General features: G+C 41.3%; 1 pseudogene; it reads left to right on the top strand.

Moving 5' to 3' along the window:
• The first annotated feature begins 9,524 nt into the window (after positions 1-9,524).
• On the top strand, positions 9,525-17,859 carry LOC124968176 (olfactory receptor 19-like; annotated as a pseudogene).

Raw genomic sequence — 17,859 nt, 5'->3', positions numbered from 1 at the left:
GTGCTTTGATTGACACCAGGAAAGAGAAAAATAACAGCACTAATTTTTCTATCTGGTTCCCTTTAAGTCATCCCCTGCTATGTCCAGTAAGAAATTCCTGTCCCTCTGTACCTTGTCCTTTCTGTATTACATGCTCCACAGTTTTAAGAGACTATTCCTTCATGAATATGTGGGATATAAATTGGGTCCAATTATGTTCCTGGCTCTGTCTTGGCAGTGAGCCTTTGAAGTAAAAGTACCTACAATTTATTCACAAAGAAAAACATATGTATGTAAGGAAATGAATGAAAACCAGGAACTGGAAGAGGATTTTGAGAATTTTCACCATAAGGGAATGATAGATATTTAAGCAGACACAATTTAACTTTATACAAACTATCCATGAATTAAAACATCACACCGCATCCCATATGTACACAGAGATTTTACATCAGTTAAAAGATCAAAAGACTTGGTGAATTCCACCTTTATGTATCCCTATAAATAAGCAATTTATAAAAATGGTAAATAGATGGACGCAAGGCCAGTGGAGTAAAGCAGAGTGAAAGGGGAGAGAGAAGGTACTAGAAACTGAAATGGAAAAATGTATATTCCATGCATGTGTGAGTATCTGAAAATGTACCTCACCATTAGGCATAGCTGTATTTTATTTAAAAACAAAAAAATCTTCATAAAAGAAATGATCCTTTAACATATCAGATGGTAATAACTGTTATAAAGAAAACATGGGCCGGTAAGAGAGGAGTAGATGGATGGAGGTGCTATTTTTTATGGGCACAGGTAAGTCAGGCGAACAAGATGACATTTGAGTGGAGATCTCAAGGAAGAAATGAGAATCAGTGAGATTGTCTGCAGAGTGTGTGCCTGGCTGGAGGAGTGAGCAGTGCAATGTCCCTGCAGGTGATGCTGTTTCAAAACCCAGCCATGGTGGCCACCAGAGCCAACAGGAGGAGACAGAGGAGGGACCTAGTCTGAGAATGGGGAGGAAGGAGGTGGCCTCCCTGACACTGCTGAAAGGCTGTGATCCTCAAGGTGCAGAGGGTCCTCTGTCCACACGTTGTTCCTTGTCTTCTGTTTTCACCAGCTTTACTGGAGGGTAGTCATATCTGAAGAACTGCATGTACATAATATGCACAATCTGGTGAGTTCAGACACATGTGGACCTGGTGCCCCTCACCCAATCAATGCTATAGACACATCCCTCACCTCCCAGAGTGGGCTTTGCAGTTTTGTTTGCATGTTGTTTTCTGTGGTAAGAACAATGAGCATGAGCTCTGTCCTCATAGCAGAACTTCAAGTGCACAGTGTCCTTTGTTACTGCCTGGCCCTGTGTTGCACAGCAGGTGTCTGGAAATGAATGATCCTATGTAACCCTGACTTCATATCCACCAAAGTCAGCTCATGCATCCCTTCCTGCTCTCCCTAACACCACGCTGCTCCAGGCGTCCATCAGATTGACATCATGTACCGGAATCATGCAGTATTTTGAATTAAATAACATTCTCTGGCTCCCTCCTGATATCTCTCTGTTATTTAGGAGTCAGATGCCTGTGTCATAAAAGGCACAGTGTGGCCAGACAACAAATGTACAAGAAAAGAAAATAGAGGTTTAGGTCCTTGATGAACACAGATGTAAAAATCCCCAACAAATACTAGCAAAATGAGCTCACCATGTTAAAGGATTATTCCCAATATGGAATATATGAGCTCAGGGACCCTGGCTCTGAGGACCGCTCACTCTCCATTAATGTCTTTAGAATTTCACACCTTCCTGGCCCTCTGTCCTCCTTCACAAGATGCACTCCTGTGGAGGTTCTGCCACAGATGCACTTGCTCCCTGGCACTCTTCCTCTGCCATCACAGTGTAAGATGCACACAGCAGAGATCTTACCTGCTTCGTTCACGTGTGGATTCACACAACCATAAAACAATTTAGAATGCAAAGGAAAAAGTTTAAAATTGATGGTTTGTACAATGAAAAGAATGACAGGTGGATAAATGAATTCAAAGCAATTGCATTAAATGCAAAGGGGTGAAAGTTTAAATAAATTCTCAATGCAATGTTTTAAAGTAGCCATGATATTATCCCATCATGAGTCAACATTGCATTGCAAACATATAGAAATAAAATAACAAAAATAAATGCTACCATACAATGAATCAAAATAAATAAATTATTATCAAAAAAAGCTTCCTTAGGAGCAGTGGAAGGAATAGTATCCAAGGTTATAATCCCATCCTATATAAACCCAAATGCATTCAGATGTGCTTATGACACCAGACATGATGGCAAGAATAATGAAATTAAGTCACATATGATTAAAATATCCTCACACCTGGCTTTACCTCACCTATAATAATGAATATTCATACCCAATGTACAGCAAGGGAAACCCCATGAATATAATGAAGCTTTTGGGTGTAAAATGTAAGCTGAGAAATATGTAGGCAAGCTTTAGTTGAATGCAAAATACATGTTCCACTGGGCGACAGAAGATGATTTCTGCTCACCACATAACTGACCACAGGACCTATGCATCACAGAGACTAACAGGCACTTCTCTTCATAGCACAGCACATGAATTGAGCTCAGTCCAGTGAACAAACACAGAGGTCTCTGAGCTCTGGGCTGAGCTGGCTTGGTTCTCAGGGACCTCTGGTCAATTTTGTCAGGTTCCATCCTTGCTGAACCTTTCCTGCAGCACCTGTCAGTGCCTCAGACTCACCTGGATGGGTGTCTGGAGAGAAGGGCTCTGTGTGGAAGTCTGGCTTCCTCCCTGGGTGGCTGATGATGGAGACTGAAGCTCTGTCCCCAGACAAGGCAGCAGGAGGGAGTGAAGCCCTGGTGCCCTAAACAGACTTTGGACTCCAAAAGAAACCACCCTGTTCTCTCCAGCCCCTCTCAGAGGGACAGCATCAGAAGATCTTTTTATAGCTCCCTACCTCTTCTCATTAGGTACAGTTCTTCTTGTTAACTCCAACGCCTGAGTCCCTGATGTCCCTGTGGGCCACTGGTCTGAGCAGAAAGAAAATTTCCTGCTTGTTCTCTGTTCCCAAGAGACCAGTTTAGCAATAGGGTGAATCTGGTCTTCATTACTCTTTGTTCATTAATTTCCCTTCCATCTAGAAGTCTAACCTCCTTAGCACTTTTGCCCAATTCTTACTTATAATTCTATTTAAGGTCTGAGTTACCTGAATTTGTTAGATTCCTCAGAACTCCAAATCACTGCCTTGTACAGGGGCACAGATCCTGACTTGTTTAGAAAATTGCTATTCCCTGTTTAACAAAGGGGAGAACTGTGTTCATGTTTTTAAATAAAAACCATGACAAGTTACTACATCTTTCGGTTTCCTATTGGTTTTTACAAAACATGTAGGTGTTTCATACTTGGAATACAAAATTTGTCATTTATTCCTTCATTTACGAAACTTTTGGTAATTATGAGAGGTATTCTAGATTTTTTATGCACCTTGGGTTGAATTTAGAATCTTTTGAGTATAAAATCATTGAATTTCTTCATGTCCATTGTAAGAATTTAATACTGTTAGGGACCCACTTTACATTTGCAGAAACGAGGCTCTGATAAGTTAAGTGATGTGCTCAAAGTCACAACTTCAGGAAGAATGAGATTTTCTCAAAATGTTCTTGGTTCTGCTCTGGGTCAGTGGTTCTTCCCCAGGTTGATGATGCCTCCAGGAGACACGGTTGACATCTGGAGAATTTTTTGAGTTGTAAACTGGGAGTTGGTGCTGTGCCTAGTGGGCCGAGGCAGGGATGCTGCTCGGCATTCCACAACACACAGGAGGATGCACCACAGAGTTACCTGACTCAATGGTCAACAGGGGGCAGTTTGAGAAACACTTTTCTAGACCAAAACTTTTCAAATGTTGATGTGAATATGAATCACTTGGGGATTTGTTTGAATGCAGATTATGACTGGGGAGATCTGGGTGGCCCAGAGATTGTGCATATGAAACTAATTCCCGGTTGATCCTGAGCCTGCCAGCCTCGATTGGTGGATCACTTTTTATAAATTGACGATAAAGTTGTATTCACTTAGAACACAAATCATAATGTTTTGATATATATATTTGATATATAATCCTGTATATTCACATGAACATATCCCTTGGTGGATATCATATATATGTATATGGATGACTAAATATAGCTCATTAACTTACACATTACTTCACATAGTGTTTTGTGATGAGCACAGTGAAATTCCACTCTGGGTACTTTTCAAGATATTGTTAACTGTGGTCACCATGCTGTGCAGCAGATCTCATGAGCTCACTCCACCTATCTGATGGAAATATGGTATTCTTTGACTGATATTTTCCCAACCTTCCCTCCCCAAAACAACCTCATCTCTGGTAACTACCATTTGAATCTTTATTTCCGTGAAATTAAAATGTTTAATTTGTGCATTTGAGTAGAATATTTGTGTCTGCCTAATTTCCCTTAGCATTATGACCACCAATTACTTCCGTTTTTTGGCAAAGGACAGGACTTCATCTATTTTTATGGGTGAGTCCTGTTCCATTGTGTATATGTGCTGTACTTTCTTTATCCATTCATCTGTTAGTGAGTACGTAGGTGGAATCCATGTCTCGGCTGTTTTGAATAAGGCTGCAGCAAATAAAGAAGTGCAGAATGTCTTTGGGATACTTCATTTGTTGTATGAATACTGATTATGGTTTAGATATGGGGTGTTTCCTAGAAGACAATGTGTCAAAAAGCATAAGAAAGTTCAGTGGTGGAAAGATTGGGTTTTGAGAGCTGTAACCTAATCAGTGCATTCATCCACTGAAAGGAATTTACTGGGTGGTAACTGGAGGCAGGTAGGGTGTGGCTGGAAGCATTAGGCCTTTGGCGTCCTGCCTTTGGGGTGCATGTTTTGCCCATGGTGAGGAAGCTCTCTCTGCTTCCTGATTGCTATGTCCCTCAGTTGTTTTCCTGCTCTAAACCCTTCTGTCATGATGTTCTGCCTCATCTCAGGCCCAGAGCAATGGAGTCGGCCATCTGTATACTCTGAAACTGTGAGCCCAAATCAACTTTCCCTCCCCTATGTTGTTCATGTCAGGTCTTCAGGTCACAGCAGTGAACAAGCTGCTTAAAACAAACAACAGTGGTGGCATTGCTGAACCACGTGGTACTTCCATTATTGAGCACCAAGGGTGTGCTCCAGCATCAGAGTGAAGTATGCATCCTGAGGCCTTCTCCCCTGTGAATGCCTCCCCCTCCTCAGTTCTGATTTTAGGTGCTGAGATGTGCACTCAGTAGCTCAGCTTTTGCCTAAACATGTTGACACTTGCCTCGGGAATGCTTCCCTGATGACAGGAATATTCCCAGGCCCCAGGCAGGCAGCTCAGGGCCTGATTCCACCACCCTACGCTGTGCTGGACTCATGGGCACTGACTCTGACCTGCTAGTGTGGGCTGCAAGAGGCACAGTAAGAATTGTTAGACTCTTTTATGCTGCTTTTCTGTTAAGGTCTTAGCAGATCAATGCAGCTGATGGTTCTTGATGCATTAAATCATTTCCCCCATTCTTCTCATCCTCCTGTGGCAATTCCAAAGCATACAACTTATAAACATTCGATGTTTAAGGAAGAGTGAAATGCCTCCCGTGTTTTACATTTATGGGTGATTGTCACTCTTCTGCTGTCTACAGGGAGACGGTACAAACCCACCCACCACCTGGGTCTGGACAGGGCCTCCCGTGGTAGGAGCATGCATGCCTTTTGTGTGCCTTTTGAGCTAGACAAAGGGTGATCAATGTGGGGGATCAAGTTTAATTACTTGGAGGGAATCCTAGAGACTCTGTAAACTGTTACTTCTGAGTGTGTCTGGGAGGCAGTTTCCAGAGAAGAGCTGTGTGGGGGTCAGGGAGTGGGTGAAATCGACCCTCCCTGAATGTGTGTGGTGGGAACTCCTCCAGTTGCTGGGGACTGACTGGTAGGACAGGTGGAGGAGAGGAAGCCTTGGCTGGTCTTCCTTCTGGAGCAGGGCACGTTCTCTCCTGCTACTACCCTCCCTGTCAGACTCTGCTTTTCCTATCTTTGGACTGTGGGAGCAGCTCCATTAGCCCTCTGGGGTCTTGCTAGCCTTTCATTTGGACAGGGGCTGCACCACTGACCTCCAGGTCTCTGCAGCTTCCACCTTCTTGAACAGAGTCACAAGACTGGCTTTTATGACCTCCAGTCTGCAGACAGTCCTTATGGAAATACTCAGCCTTTGTGATTGTATGAGTCAGTCTTGTATCTATATCTGCATTGCTATCATCCTGTGAATCCCTCTATTTGTCTTCTACTTCTTCTTTTTCTCTGGACAACCCTGACTACTAAAACAAATGACCTGCTGTATTTGGTAGAATGTGTGCCAATATGATGTGCTCGATGATTAGAATGAAGATGCAAGACTCTCATGAGATTCTACTGCTTCTCCTTTCTCCCCTTGTTAGGAGAATGGGCACCTCACACATAAGTGCTGCTTCTGTGGCCACATTCCTAGGTTGATGCCACACATGGAACAGAGAACACAGGACAGAGCAACATGCCCTGAGCCTACATTCAATGTCACTGGGTCTCTTCTTTCTCTTTATGAAAGCATTGGAATTTGACGCACTGTTTGTTATGAGAGCAAATAGGAACTGTACTACCATTTTATGGTGTTGAGAAATATTTAATTTTTAACTACCTGCCAATTAGACACTGCTGAATCCAAGATTGTTCAAGCCTGTTTCCCTGGGTGACTTGCAAATGGGAATTAAAAACTGGGAAGATGGGTAGAGGAGGTGGGTAATCAGTACCAAAAATAGAAAGAATAAGTTCAAATTTCCTATAGCACAGTCTGGTGACTATCGTCCTTGATACCCTTTCATATATTTTATGAACAACTAGATGAGAGCAGCTTGGAGGCTTCAAACTCATGTTAATTATCCTGATTAGATTAGTACATGTTACATGCATGTATTTAAATATCACACAATACCTAATAAATATGTACAACTTTAATACTTTAATTAAAAATTTAAAATATTTCATTAAAATGTTAAATGCTCTGAATTGATAAGTATATACTGTATACCTGTAGTGAATTACACAAGAATTTGTACAATTGAAGTCATAATTTATATAAAAATTTAAGGCTTGAGGGTTTAAGTAGATTTTAAATTTAATCATGGTCACTTCTGTTCTTTAATGATTTATTTAAAGTTCACAAATGATACTCATACTAATTATTTGTGTTTCCAATGAGCTCAGCATTGTCTTGCTCAATTTGGATAGAAATCACATGTAGTCAAAGAGCAGCTCCCTTAGTGTTAGCAGCTCTGAGCTCTGAATGCCAGCAGCTCTCAGGTGCTAGTATTTGCAGCTTCCCTCATTGCTTCCTAGTGGCCAGAGGTAGCTGCTGCTGGCAGTTATAGGGAGCTCTATATTGCTCACTGGCTACTCCTAGCTTTTCTCAGTGTTACTAGCTCCAATGGCTGACTACATGGAGTGCCAACAGCCTTTAGTGTTGCTTGATCTTAGAGCAATCTGCTTTTCTTAGTCTACTCAAGATACTCAAGAGATATAGAATGAATAGGCAAAATAAAACCATCTTTAAAAAGCTCTGTTAAGACATATGCTGTATCATAAGGGGGAGGAATATGTGGACTGATCTAATAATGCTATAGGAAGGTTGCTAATAGAAATAAAAATGTCAGGTTCATGCATATGCAGAGTCCAGCTGGCTCAACCCAGATTTTCTGCTCATGGGTAGGGAAGGCATTCCTCATGGATTACAGTGGAGAGATGTGAAGCAGCTGCAGAGTGAAGTCATCCAGAGAGGCTGTGTACAGAGTCATATGAGAGTGTTGGTGTTCTGGGACATCCCAGGGTGCCATTGTCTGTTAGGGTAGTTGTGGGATGTCAGATGTGACCACAAAGACCAGACGTGGCAGGTCAGCTGTGCTCCAGGGTTAGTTGCACTTGATCATCCAGATGTGTGGGATGGGCCTGGCATCTTATCAGCCAAACAATAATCTATATGTAAAATTCAGAATCACAGAAAAAACAGAAATACATCTTCTCAGGGAATGTTATTTCTCTTCTGGTTTGTATGTACAGATGCTCCTCCCAATACCATCATAATTTAAGAATATCAAAATCAATCAATTTATACACCTAATATACTGAACATGGTAACTGTAGAGAATTGATTATTGGTTGTGATGTTTGTGTGCCTGACTGGGTGCCACTCAGCTTTGGACCACAAACATTCAAAATACAAAGTTGAATTTCTACTGAAAGCTATTAAAATTCACATAATTTTAAAGTAAAAAAAATAAGTAAGTTGAGGAACCATTTCTATTATTTTCTGAGTTCAAATAATCGTTGTAATCCAAAATACCTATCCCCAGAAAGATAATTTTAAAAAGAGAAACATTGGACTTTATCAAAATTTTATGTACCACGCATTGCTATATTTTAATATTTAGTATCCCTCAGCGTCATAAGTGAAGTAGGCCAATATTTTTTAAACCTTAACAACTTACCTTGTTTATGAAAATCAAACTTAACAAAAAAATTTAAATTTTCTCATCAAAAATCTGCAAATAAAATGGAAAGAATACTCTAATTATCAAAAATAGATACACATAACTGATAAAGAATTTACGTGTTTCTACAAGTTGAAAAGAATAAAAAATACAAAATGACAAAATTCTTGAAGACCACATTCAAAAATATTTACAGAAGGCATTAGTAAGCAAAGCATCTGCATGTGAGTCCAGTCAGGAAGGCTGCAAAATACAAAGCATGGTGTGCTCTGTTCCATTGTCCGTGGTCATGCTTGTCCTGGCACAGGGTCAGTATTGCTGTCAGAGGAGGACAATGAGCTACCCAGAGGTGTTCTCAGGCCCTCTTTACATCCCTGTCACTCAGTCTGTAGATGAAGGGATTACCATGAGAATGACCAGGGTGTATAGGATGGACACAAACACTCCTGTTGAGGAGGTATGGGCCCAAGTAGAGATGAGCTGGACTCCCAGGCAGGTTCTGTAGATCAGGAGACAAGCACAAGATGAGAGTTACAGGGGACATACTCTGTACTTCCCTCCTGCTGCTGAGATCCACCGGACTGAAGCCATAATTTGGAAACAAGTGAAAAGGATCCGCTAGAGGAAAAAAAACCATCACATGCATTACAGTATAAGACAGAAAGTTATTGATGAAGGTGTCAGAGGAGGTGAGCTTGAGGACCTTAGGGAACTGACAGAAATACTGCAGGATTTCCCAGACTAAGAAGAGAGAAAGCGTCAGTACACTTAAACTTTCAGGAAGGGCTCTTGGCATGCTGAAGACCAGGTCAGAAGAAGTAACTGGGCACAGAGTCTGGGGCTCCTGAGGATGGTATAGTGCAGGGGGTCGCAGATGGCCAAGAAGTGGTCACAGACCATCACAGTTAGGAGTCAATTGTTCAACAGTCCAAAACCTGTGAAAAAGCACATCTGGGTGATGCAGCCTGCATAGGTAATGGCCTTGCTCTGTGTCTGGATGTCCACCAGAATCCTTCAGATGGTAGAGGAGGTGAAGCAGATGTCAGAACAGGACAGGCTGGAGAGGAAGAAGAACATGGGGTATGCAGGACAATATGCAGGTTCCCATTGATGGCCACCAGGTCCAAGGACAGGAACAGCCCAGAGAGAACAGACTGGAACTCTGTCTCCTCAGAAAGTCCCTGGAGGAGAAACACTGGAATCCCTGTGTGGGTTTTTGGTTCCATGTAAAGTAAAGGACTCCAGGAGAGAAGCAGCAGCTAGAGGAAGTGAGCAGTCCACAGCCATCAGGAACCTGGCTGCCTGGAGCTTCAACCCAGTGCTCTGAGGAGAGGAAGCATTGGCTTGGTGGTGCCTTCTCTGTGGTTGGTCAGACTGGGGCTTCTCAATGCCACCAAATTCCCCTTTGTTACCACCACTAGCTGGAAAACCCAGACACAACACCTAATTGTATCCAAAGCTGACTTCCTCTGTTCAACTGCCCTGACACCAGCTCAGCCAGCCTTTGTCATCTGAGATGACCTCTGAATTCCTTTGGTACTTTATTTTTAATACACTAATAGCAATGAATATTTCAATAAACAAATTAAAGTCATGAATCTATGAACTTTCCATAATTGTTGGTAATCTCATATTTTATATAGCTGGTTAATTTTTAGTTAAAATTATAATGCATTGATTCATCAAGGCAGAAATCACCTACCAACAAAATATCTCTCCCATGAAAAAAGACACCAAAGTAGTAATTTTTAAATCTCACCTGATTTCAGTTTCTTAAAATTATTTGGAATTACATGAAAATAATTATCCAATGTATTTTATGAAACTATTTTAACCTTAAGGCCAAAAGAAAACAGCCTTCTGCAGTAGCAGCAACATAAGAGAAAGCATCCATTGGTTTAATTAATCACTACAAATGGAAAAAACTGGAACAAAGTAGCTCTAAAATATAGTCATAAATTTGTCAAGCATACTAAATATGACGACCAGGTAGCAACCCAAGAAGGCAATGCACATTTCATACTGGCATTGTTATTTATTATTATGTTATAATAAATAAGTGGAAAAATAATCTAGGGTCATCTTAACAGATGGAAAAGACACTATATAAAAACAGTTGGGAGAAAGTCAGAAATAGAAACATCTTTCTTAAAATTTCATTTGTACTTTTTAGTTACACAAGGTAATGGGATCTATTTTGACATATTTATACAAGCATGAAATCTATCATCTTTCTTATACATTACAAAATTGATTCCTTGACTGTCAGCTAATATCTGCACTCACATGAAACTCATATGGAAGACAAGGGGCCTGCCACTGTCTCTACACAACACTGTTCTGAAATTTCAAACCCATGTTATTCAGAAAGCAAAAGCAATCTCAGCTTCACAGCTTGGATAAGAGGATATTGAAAACATTTTCAGGTGATAAAATTGACAAGCTAAAATCTATTGGAAAACAATTACAACCAAGAATTCATTTTGATGAAGCTAAATAATTTTTAAAAACAGGTGCAGTGGCTCCCACCTGTAGTACCAGCTATTTCGGCGACTGACACAGGAAGACTGTTAATTTGAGGCCAGTCTGGGCAAACTTGGAGAGACTCTGTCTCAAAACCCAAAGGACTGGGGTTGTAGCTCAGTGGTAGGGCACTTACCTAGCCTGCATGAGGCCAGAGTGGTGCCAAAAAAATCCATATTATAATATCATTTTCTTCCCTATTTCCAGCAATAGACATATCATACGAAAAACATCTTATTCAATATACCATAGAAATGCAACATACACTGACCAGGATTTGACTTATTGAAGGTGATCAGGAAATGATATGAAAGTTAAATCATATTTATAAAAACTTCCAAGTTGTAGGAACTATGCCAATTTGTTATTCTGAATGACCTCATTTCATCTCCCTGGAAACACTGGGGAGAGCTGTCAATCATGCAAATTGCAGAAACAACTGTCAGCTTAAATGCTAATGGATTGTTCGAGTAAATGTTCTATGCTTTTAAATTCAAGGTAAGTTCCTTCTATCCTTTGTTTCTCTACTGTTTTAACATGATTGAATGCTGGATCTTATCAAAGGCCATTCCTGCATCTATTGAGATGCTCATATGATTTTTGTCTTTAATTCTGCCAAATTTATATGGAGCACACTGGAGTGCTCAGGCATGTAGTCCTTGCACTCACGGTGTTTCTCTCCTGTTGTGGGCTGAATATTTCTGTGACCTCTAAATTTTTATTTTGAGATCCTATCTCCTTGTGGACCCAGTTGGGCATATCATTTATTCATTCTAAGCCTCATTTGTAGGAATGTAGAACAAGGTTCATAACAGTAGAAAAGACAAAGAAGGGACTTTTATCACCTTAGTACAGTGACACATGCATACCCATGTCTACAGCTGCACGATTCACAGTAGCCAAATTATGGAACCAGCCTAGGTGTCCAACAGTGGATGATTGGATAAAGAAAATGTGTTACATATGCACAATGGAATTTTTACTCAGCCATAAATAAAAATAAAATCATGGCATTTGCAGGAAAATTGATGAAACTAGAGATCATCCTATTAGTGAAATAAATCAGACTCAGAAGGTCAATGTACGTTTTCTCTCACATACATAAGTTAGGAAAAAGAAAAACGCATGGGTAGATGCCCTAAAAACCAAAGGGAAATCAGTAAAAAGGAATGGGTGGTGGAGGGTGTTGGGGGAACTGCCAGGAATCATATTAGTCAATTTGTATTATTATATTCTGTGTGTGGGCAAATATGTATCCTATCATTATGTACAATTTCAATGCACCATTAAAATGTGGGAAAAAATAATGGACTTTAATAAAAAGCTAAACATGAGAATTCTTAAAATTTACTAATCTCACGAAATGTGCACAAAAAATTCAAAAGTATCTCTTTGAATTATCGAATGATAAATACAAGACTCAATGGCGATTCCTAACATATCTTGTATACAAGATGTTTTCAATTATTTTGTAAAAATAACATGAACCCAAGGGTTTTAGCGCTCATGGTTTTATATCAAGGGACTGCAGCTCCCTCATTAAGGAGAGGAAGAGTATTCAGGAGGTGTCAGTAGTTTTTCCCTGGCACAAGTCAAGGTTTTTGGGACCCAGGGGAATTGCAAAAGGCAAAGCATTTTAGACTTTGGACAAAACTTTCAGTAAGGTTTGGGATTTGTGTTATGGTTAGATCTCCAAAAGACAGAAGAGCTCATGAGGAGAAATAAAGGCTCATTCCCCTGATATTAACCTGGTGCCTCCAGAACGGAGAATTAAGAACAAATTCCCTTTGGTGCAGAGCAAGGTCTCACTGGGAACCATGTCTCAGGCTTGGAATAAGAAGAGGGAAAGTGTCCAGTGAGCAGACTCACAGGCCTGAAGCTACTCCCTGCTGGTGTCCTCTGTGAGCTCTGCTTTTATTTGGATGGAGTGTGGCTGCTTGCATGGAGTCCTCTGACTGGGAGACTGATCCTGCACTCCTTCCAGCTGTCTCACCTGGCAACAAAACCTCAGTTTGCTTCATCAAAGAGAGGAATTTGGATTCCACATTGAGACTTCCATTCAGAAGACCCATGTGGGTAAGTCTGAGGGCTGCAGGAAAGCTTCTCAGAGCCAAGAACATTTACCTGAGATCACCCAAGAGCCAACCCAGCTCCACCCAGAGCGGAGAGTTTGCAGTGGTTATTTGTTGATTTGTTTGATTTTTACTTGATGTGTTTATTTAGCATGGAAAAAAAAAAGCATGGAACACTGAACTCAGCAGGGCATGGGTGAAGCTGACCATGGAGTGAGGTCCTGGAATCTCAGCTCGAGTTGGAAGTGAGAAGCTTGAAGCCTTTTCAAGTAAGAACATATTCAAGGACATTTGCAATTAGTCAGGTGGGAGGGAAAATGAGAGCATTATCTGTGGAGGGACCTACAGGAGGAGAGGGCATTTCCTGTTTCTGAGATGGAGCACCATTTTGATTGGCTTATTACCCATTTTTCTATGACTCTCAATATTTCAAAGAATTTTTCCTTTTAATTGTTTCTCTATTGATTTTTGGAGTGATATTTTTTAGCCTTTAAATATTTTAAATTTTAGCCACTTATGTTGGCTCATGCTCATAATCCCTGTTACTCAGGAGGCTGAGGCAGGAGGATGGCATGTTTGATGCCAGTCTCAGCAACTCGATGACACCCTGTCTCAAAATAAAAATAAGAAGGGCTGAGAATGTAGTTCAGTTGTAAAGTGCCCCAGGTTCAATCTCCTGTAAACTGCCCCCCCAAAGTTTTCTAAATTTTTTTACTAAAATATATCTATGTTATTACTTCTGAGGTTCTTGCCTTATTCCACATATTTTATTAACATGTGAAGTTTACATGTAATTTTCCTGATTTCCTACAAAATGTGTCTATTACTTTCATACTATCGTCTTCACATCCTCTGAAGTTTTCTAAGGTATGTGAACTAGGAGATTTTATTTTCCTATAGGTGGCCAGTGATACCAGTTTTATCTAAGTATTCAAACTTTTCCAACAAATTTGAATTACAACTGTATCATGGTTTCTATGTTCACATGCACCAAAGCAGAATTTCTGGTCCATCCACCAAATGAGCTACTCCCTGTGCCACACATTCAAGGAGCATTCTGTGTTATGCCCCTCTATGCCCAGGTTTGTGCCAACTTAGTAATTAGATCATCATGGCGGCATAGCAGTGTTGATATTATGCATCCTCTTTTATTTAGTGCTTGATGCTGTCTTCAGTTTTGCTAGTGCATTTGTTTTGAGGTCACTCAGCTCAACCTGCTTCTACTTCCCCACTACTATTTCTTGGGTCACTTCTCTCTTCAGTTTTATCCTATGGAATGGGCACGCATTCACACACTGCTATGAGACATAAAGGTGAGTGAAGCAGGCGAACTCTGCCCTCTTGGGTCCTGTTCCATGATGCCAGCGACAGCCAGTTCCTGGTAATAGCTGTGTGATATGTTGTGCTGTGTAGGGATGAGTCACAGGCAGGATTGTATTCAGTGTAAAAGGGTCAGTGTCATGGCGTGTGCGGGATTTTATAGAAAATTGCCTTGGCATCTTGGAAGAAGATCATAACCAGGACTAGAGTGTGCCCATTGGATTTGTTCGAAGAGTTCACAACAGAAAGCCCAGGAATAATCCAGAAAGTGAACCTCACCAGAAAAACCAGGGAGGGCCTGCCTCTGCTGCTGTCCATACAGTGACCAGCGGGTATTAATCTTTCTGTGCCCTCTTTATTTCACAGAATGGGAAATATCAACTGGTTTTTACTGTGGAAGCTAAAATATTGATTCAGAGAAGCAGGAAGTAGACAGTGTATACTAAGAAGTAATAGTGGGGAAGTTCCAATTAACAGGTACAACATTATAGTCACGCAAAGGAAGAACATTTGGAATCTATTACACAGGTGGTGCCTGCAGTTGGCAGTAATGTGCATTTCAGAATAAATCGAAGGGAGGATTTTGATTATTCTCAGCATGACAAAATAACAAATATTTGAGGTGATGGTATTTAATTACCCCAGTTATATTATTACACAATATATACATGTCATACCCCACCATTATGTGTCAATCAAAAAATGCAATAAAACATTAAAAAAACGAATCACTGAAATCTATATTGAATATCACAGAATCAAATCCTCTTCTAATATTTTTTATGAAAATAGCCATATTTTGTTGCTCTTTGTGTATGTCCTGTTTTGAATTTCTGCTGCATTATTCCCTTCACACTGTTTTTTCCTACATGAATATTCCACCTGTAAATGTCTTGGACCAACAAGTTATTATTATTACATTTGACTTTGAGGAATTTGGTCTTGCTGTTTTGTGCATACTTCCTGGTCCTTGGGGGGTGTAATTGTAGTTGGAGGTTGCCAGAAACAGGGAGTGTTTTCTTCCACACAGTCCCTTGGGTCCTGATCTCATTAGTGTTTTTCCCCTTAAGGTCTTTTAATTTCTCTCTAGTTGAGCAGATTTCTCCTATTCCTTTAACCACAGGGTAGAAAATGGCAATGCCAAAAGGATCTCCCAGGTTACATGTGTGTGGGAGATTTTCAAACTGGAATTTCTGGGTCCCACTTTTTCTTGTCTCTGTTTGCTTTTCTAAGTGTTGTAATGGTGCATTGTAGTTTTACATAATATTGTGGTCTTTTGACATAGTCATGCAGGGATGTAATTTGCTCCATTCTGGTCTTCAGTACTTCTATTTTCCCTTTCCTGTTCCTTTTTCTCTACCCTACTGGTCTTCTGTCTGTTCACTTATAGTTCTTTAATTGGTGCTTTATGGATATACATAAAGGTGGAGCTGGGTACCATCTTATACCCACTTTGCAGAATGATGCACTGATGCAGACAGCTTGCCTGGCGTCCATTCCCTTTGAATAGTGAGACTGGGTATGAGAGGCACAGGCCCAGGAGAGCAGGACTTCTGGTGTGCTTTGGGGATTGTGTTTTTTTGTGTGTCTGTCTATAAAGGTGAGAGCAGGTTTCAGAAAAGGGGACCCAGGATTTAACAAATTCCAAAAGGTAACTTGTACTACAGAAGTCAGGACTTCAGGCAGCAGATGGTAATAAACCAGGATTATATTTAAGTCCACACAGGCACCTCGTCAGCCAGCTTCATGGAAGGCCCTGCAGGAGACCTGGACAGAGTCTGCTTGCATGGAGCTTCATCAAGAGCGAGGCGGCTTTGTTCTTCATTCTTGTCTGAGGCCAGTGCATGTCACCCTCTCCCTACTCTTGTTGACTTTCTGCAGATGGTGTCTCCAGCCCTGTCTTCCTGGAGGTCTCTTTCCAAATGTCACTTACTGGCCAGTCTGGCCTGGACACCCAGTATAAAATGAGACCCCCTCTCTACCTTCTCCTTCACAGCTGCTTTCTTTCCTTCATAGTAATGTCACATTGCACTTGCCACACGATTATTTCCTTGCCTCACTGTGTTTGCTGGTGTTACTTCTCCATCATCAGGGGTTAGGAATACTTGCTTTCTTAGCCCTGATCCATCATGGCTCTGGTATTCCCTAGAACATGATCATCACTAAATTAATTTACATGAAGGCATGAAATAAATTCATACTATTGAATACATAATCTACTGGGGAAACTGTGAGGGTGATATGAATTCGAAGTCAGAGATGGTAAAGGATCCCCTAAAGGGAGCAGATTAATGCAGAAAACAGAGCAATTGTGTCTCCAGTGTGAAATGGAAATGATAATATGTATGTCAAGTTATTCCATAAAACTGTGCCATGGTTTCTCTCTCTCTCTCTGTGTGTGTCTCTGTCTTTTAAAGAGAAAACCACGTGGGTACAGAGAATGAGACACAGATTTCAGAATTCCTTCTGGGAATTTCAGAGGACCCAGAATGCAGCCTTTCCTCTTTGGGCTTTTCCTCTCCATGTACCTGGTCACTGTACTGGGGAACCTGCTCATCATCCTGGCCACCGTCTCAGACTCCCACCTGCACACACCCATGTACTTCTTCCTGTCCAACCTGTCCTTTGTGGACATCTGCTTCACCTCCACCACCGTCCCAAAGATGCTAGTGAACATCCAGACAAGGAGCAAGGTCATAGCATACCAGGGATGCATCCTACAGATATATTTTTCATACTCTTTGGAGTTTTGGACAATTTCCTTCTGACTGTGATGGCTTATGATCGCTTCGTAGCTATCTGTCACCCTCTGCACTACACAGTCATCATGAACCGTCGACTCTGTGTGTTGCTGGTGCTGGCATCCTGGATCACCAGTGCCCTGAATTCCATGTTGCAAAGCTTAATGGCATTGTGGCTGTCCTTCTGCACAGACATGGAAATCCCCCACTTTTTCTGTGAACTTAATCAGGTGGTCCTTCTGGCCTGCTCTGACACTTTTCCAAATGACATGGTGATGTATTTTGTGGCAGGATTGCTGTTTTGTGGCCCCCCTGGCTGGCATCCTTTACTCCTACTCCAAGATAGTGTCCTCCATCCGTGCAATCTCTTCAGCTCAAGGGCAGGTACATAGCCTTCTCCACCTGTGCGTCTCACCTCTCCGTGGTCTCCTTATTCTATTGCACTTGCCTAGGGGTGTACTTTAGTTCATCTGCTACACACAACTCACACTCCAGTGCCACAGCCTCAGTGATGTACTCCTTGGTCACCCCCATGCTGAACCCCTTCATCTACAGTCTGAGGAATAAGGACATCACGGGAGCTCTGAGAAGACCCTTCAGTGGAAGCTCTAGAGGAGACCTTTTTCAGGAACTGCCTGTGGTCCCAGGGTGCTAA

Source organism: Sciurus carolinensis, chromosome 17 (genome assembly GCF_902686445.1).
Source record: "Sciurus carolinensis chromosome 17, mSciCar1.2, whole genome shotgun sequence".
In the NCBI taxonomy this organism is placed as follows: domain Eukaryota; kingdom Metazoa; phylum Chordata; class Mammalia; order Rodentia; family Sciuridae; genus Sciurus; species Sciurus carolinensis.
The sequence above is the reverse complement of the archived record's forward strand: the minus strand, read 5'-3'. Positions and strand labels throughout refer to the sequence as shown.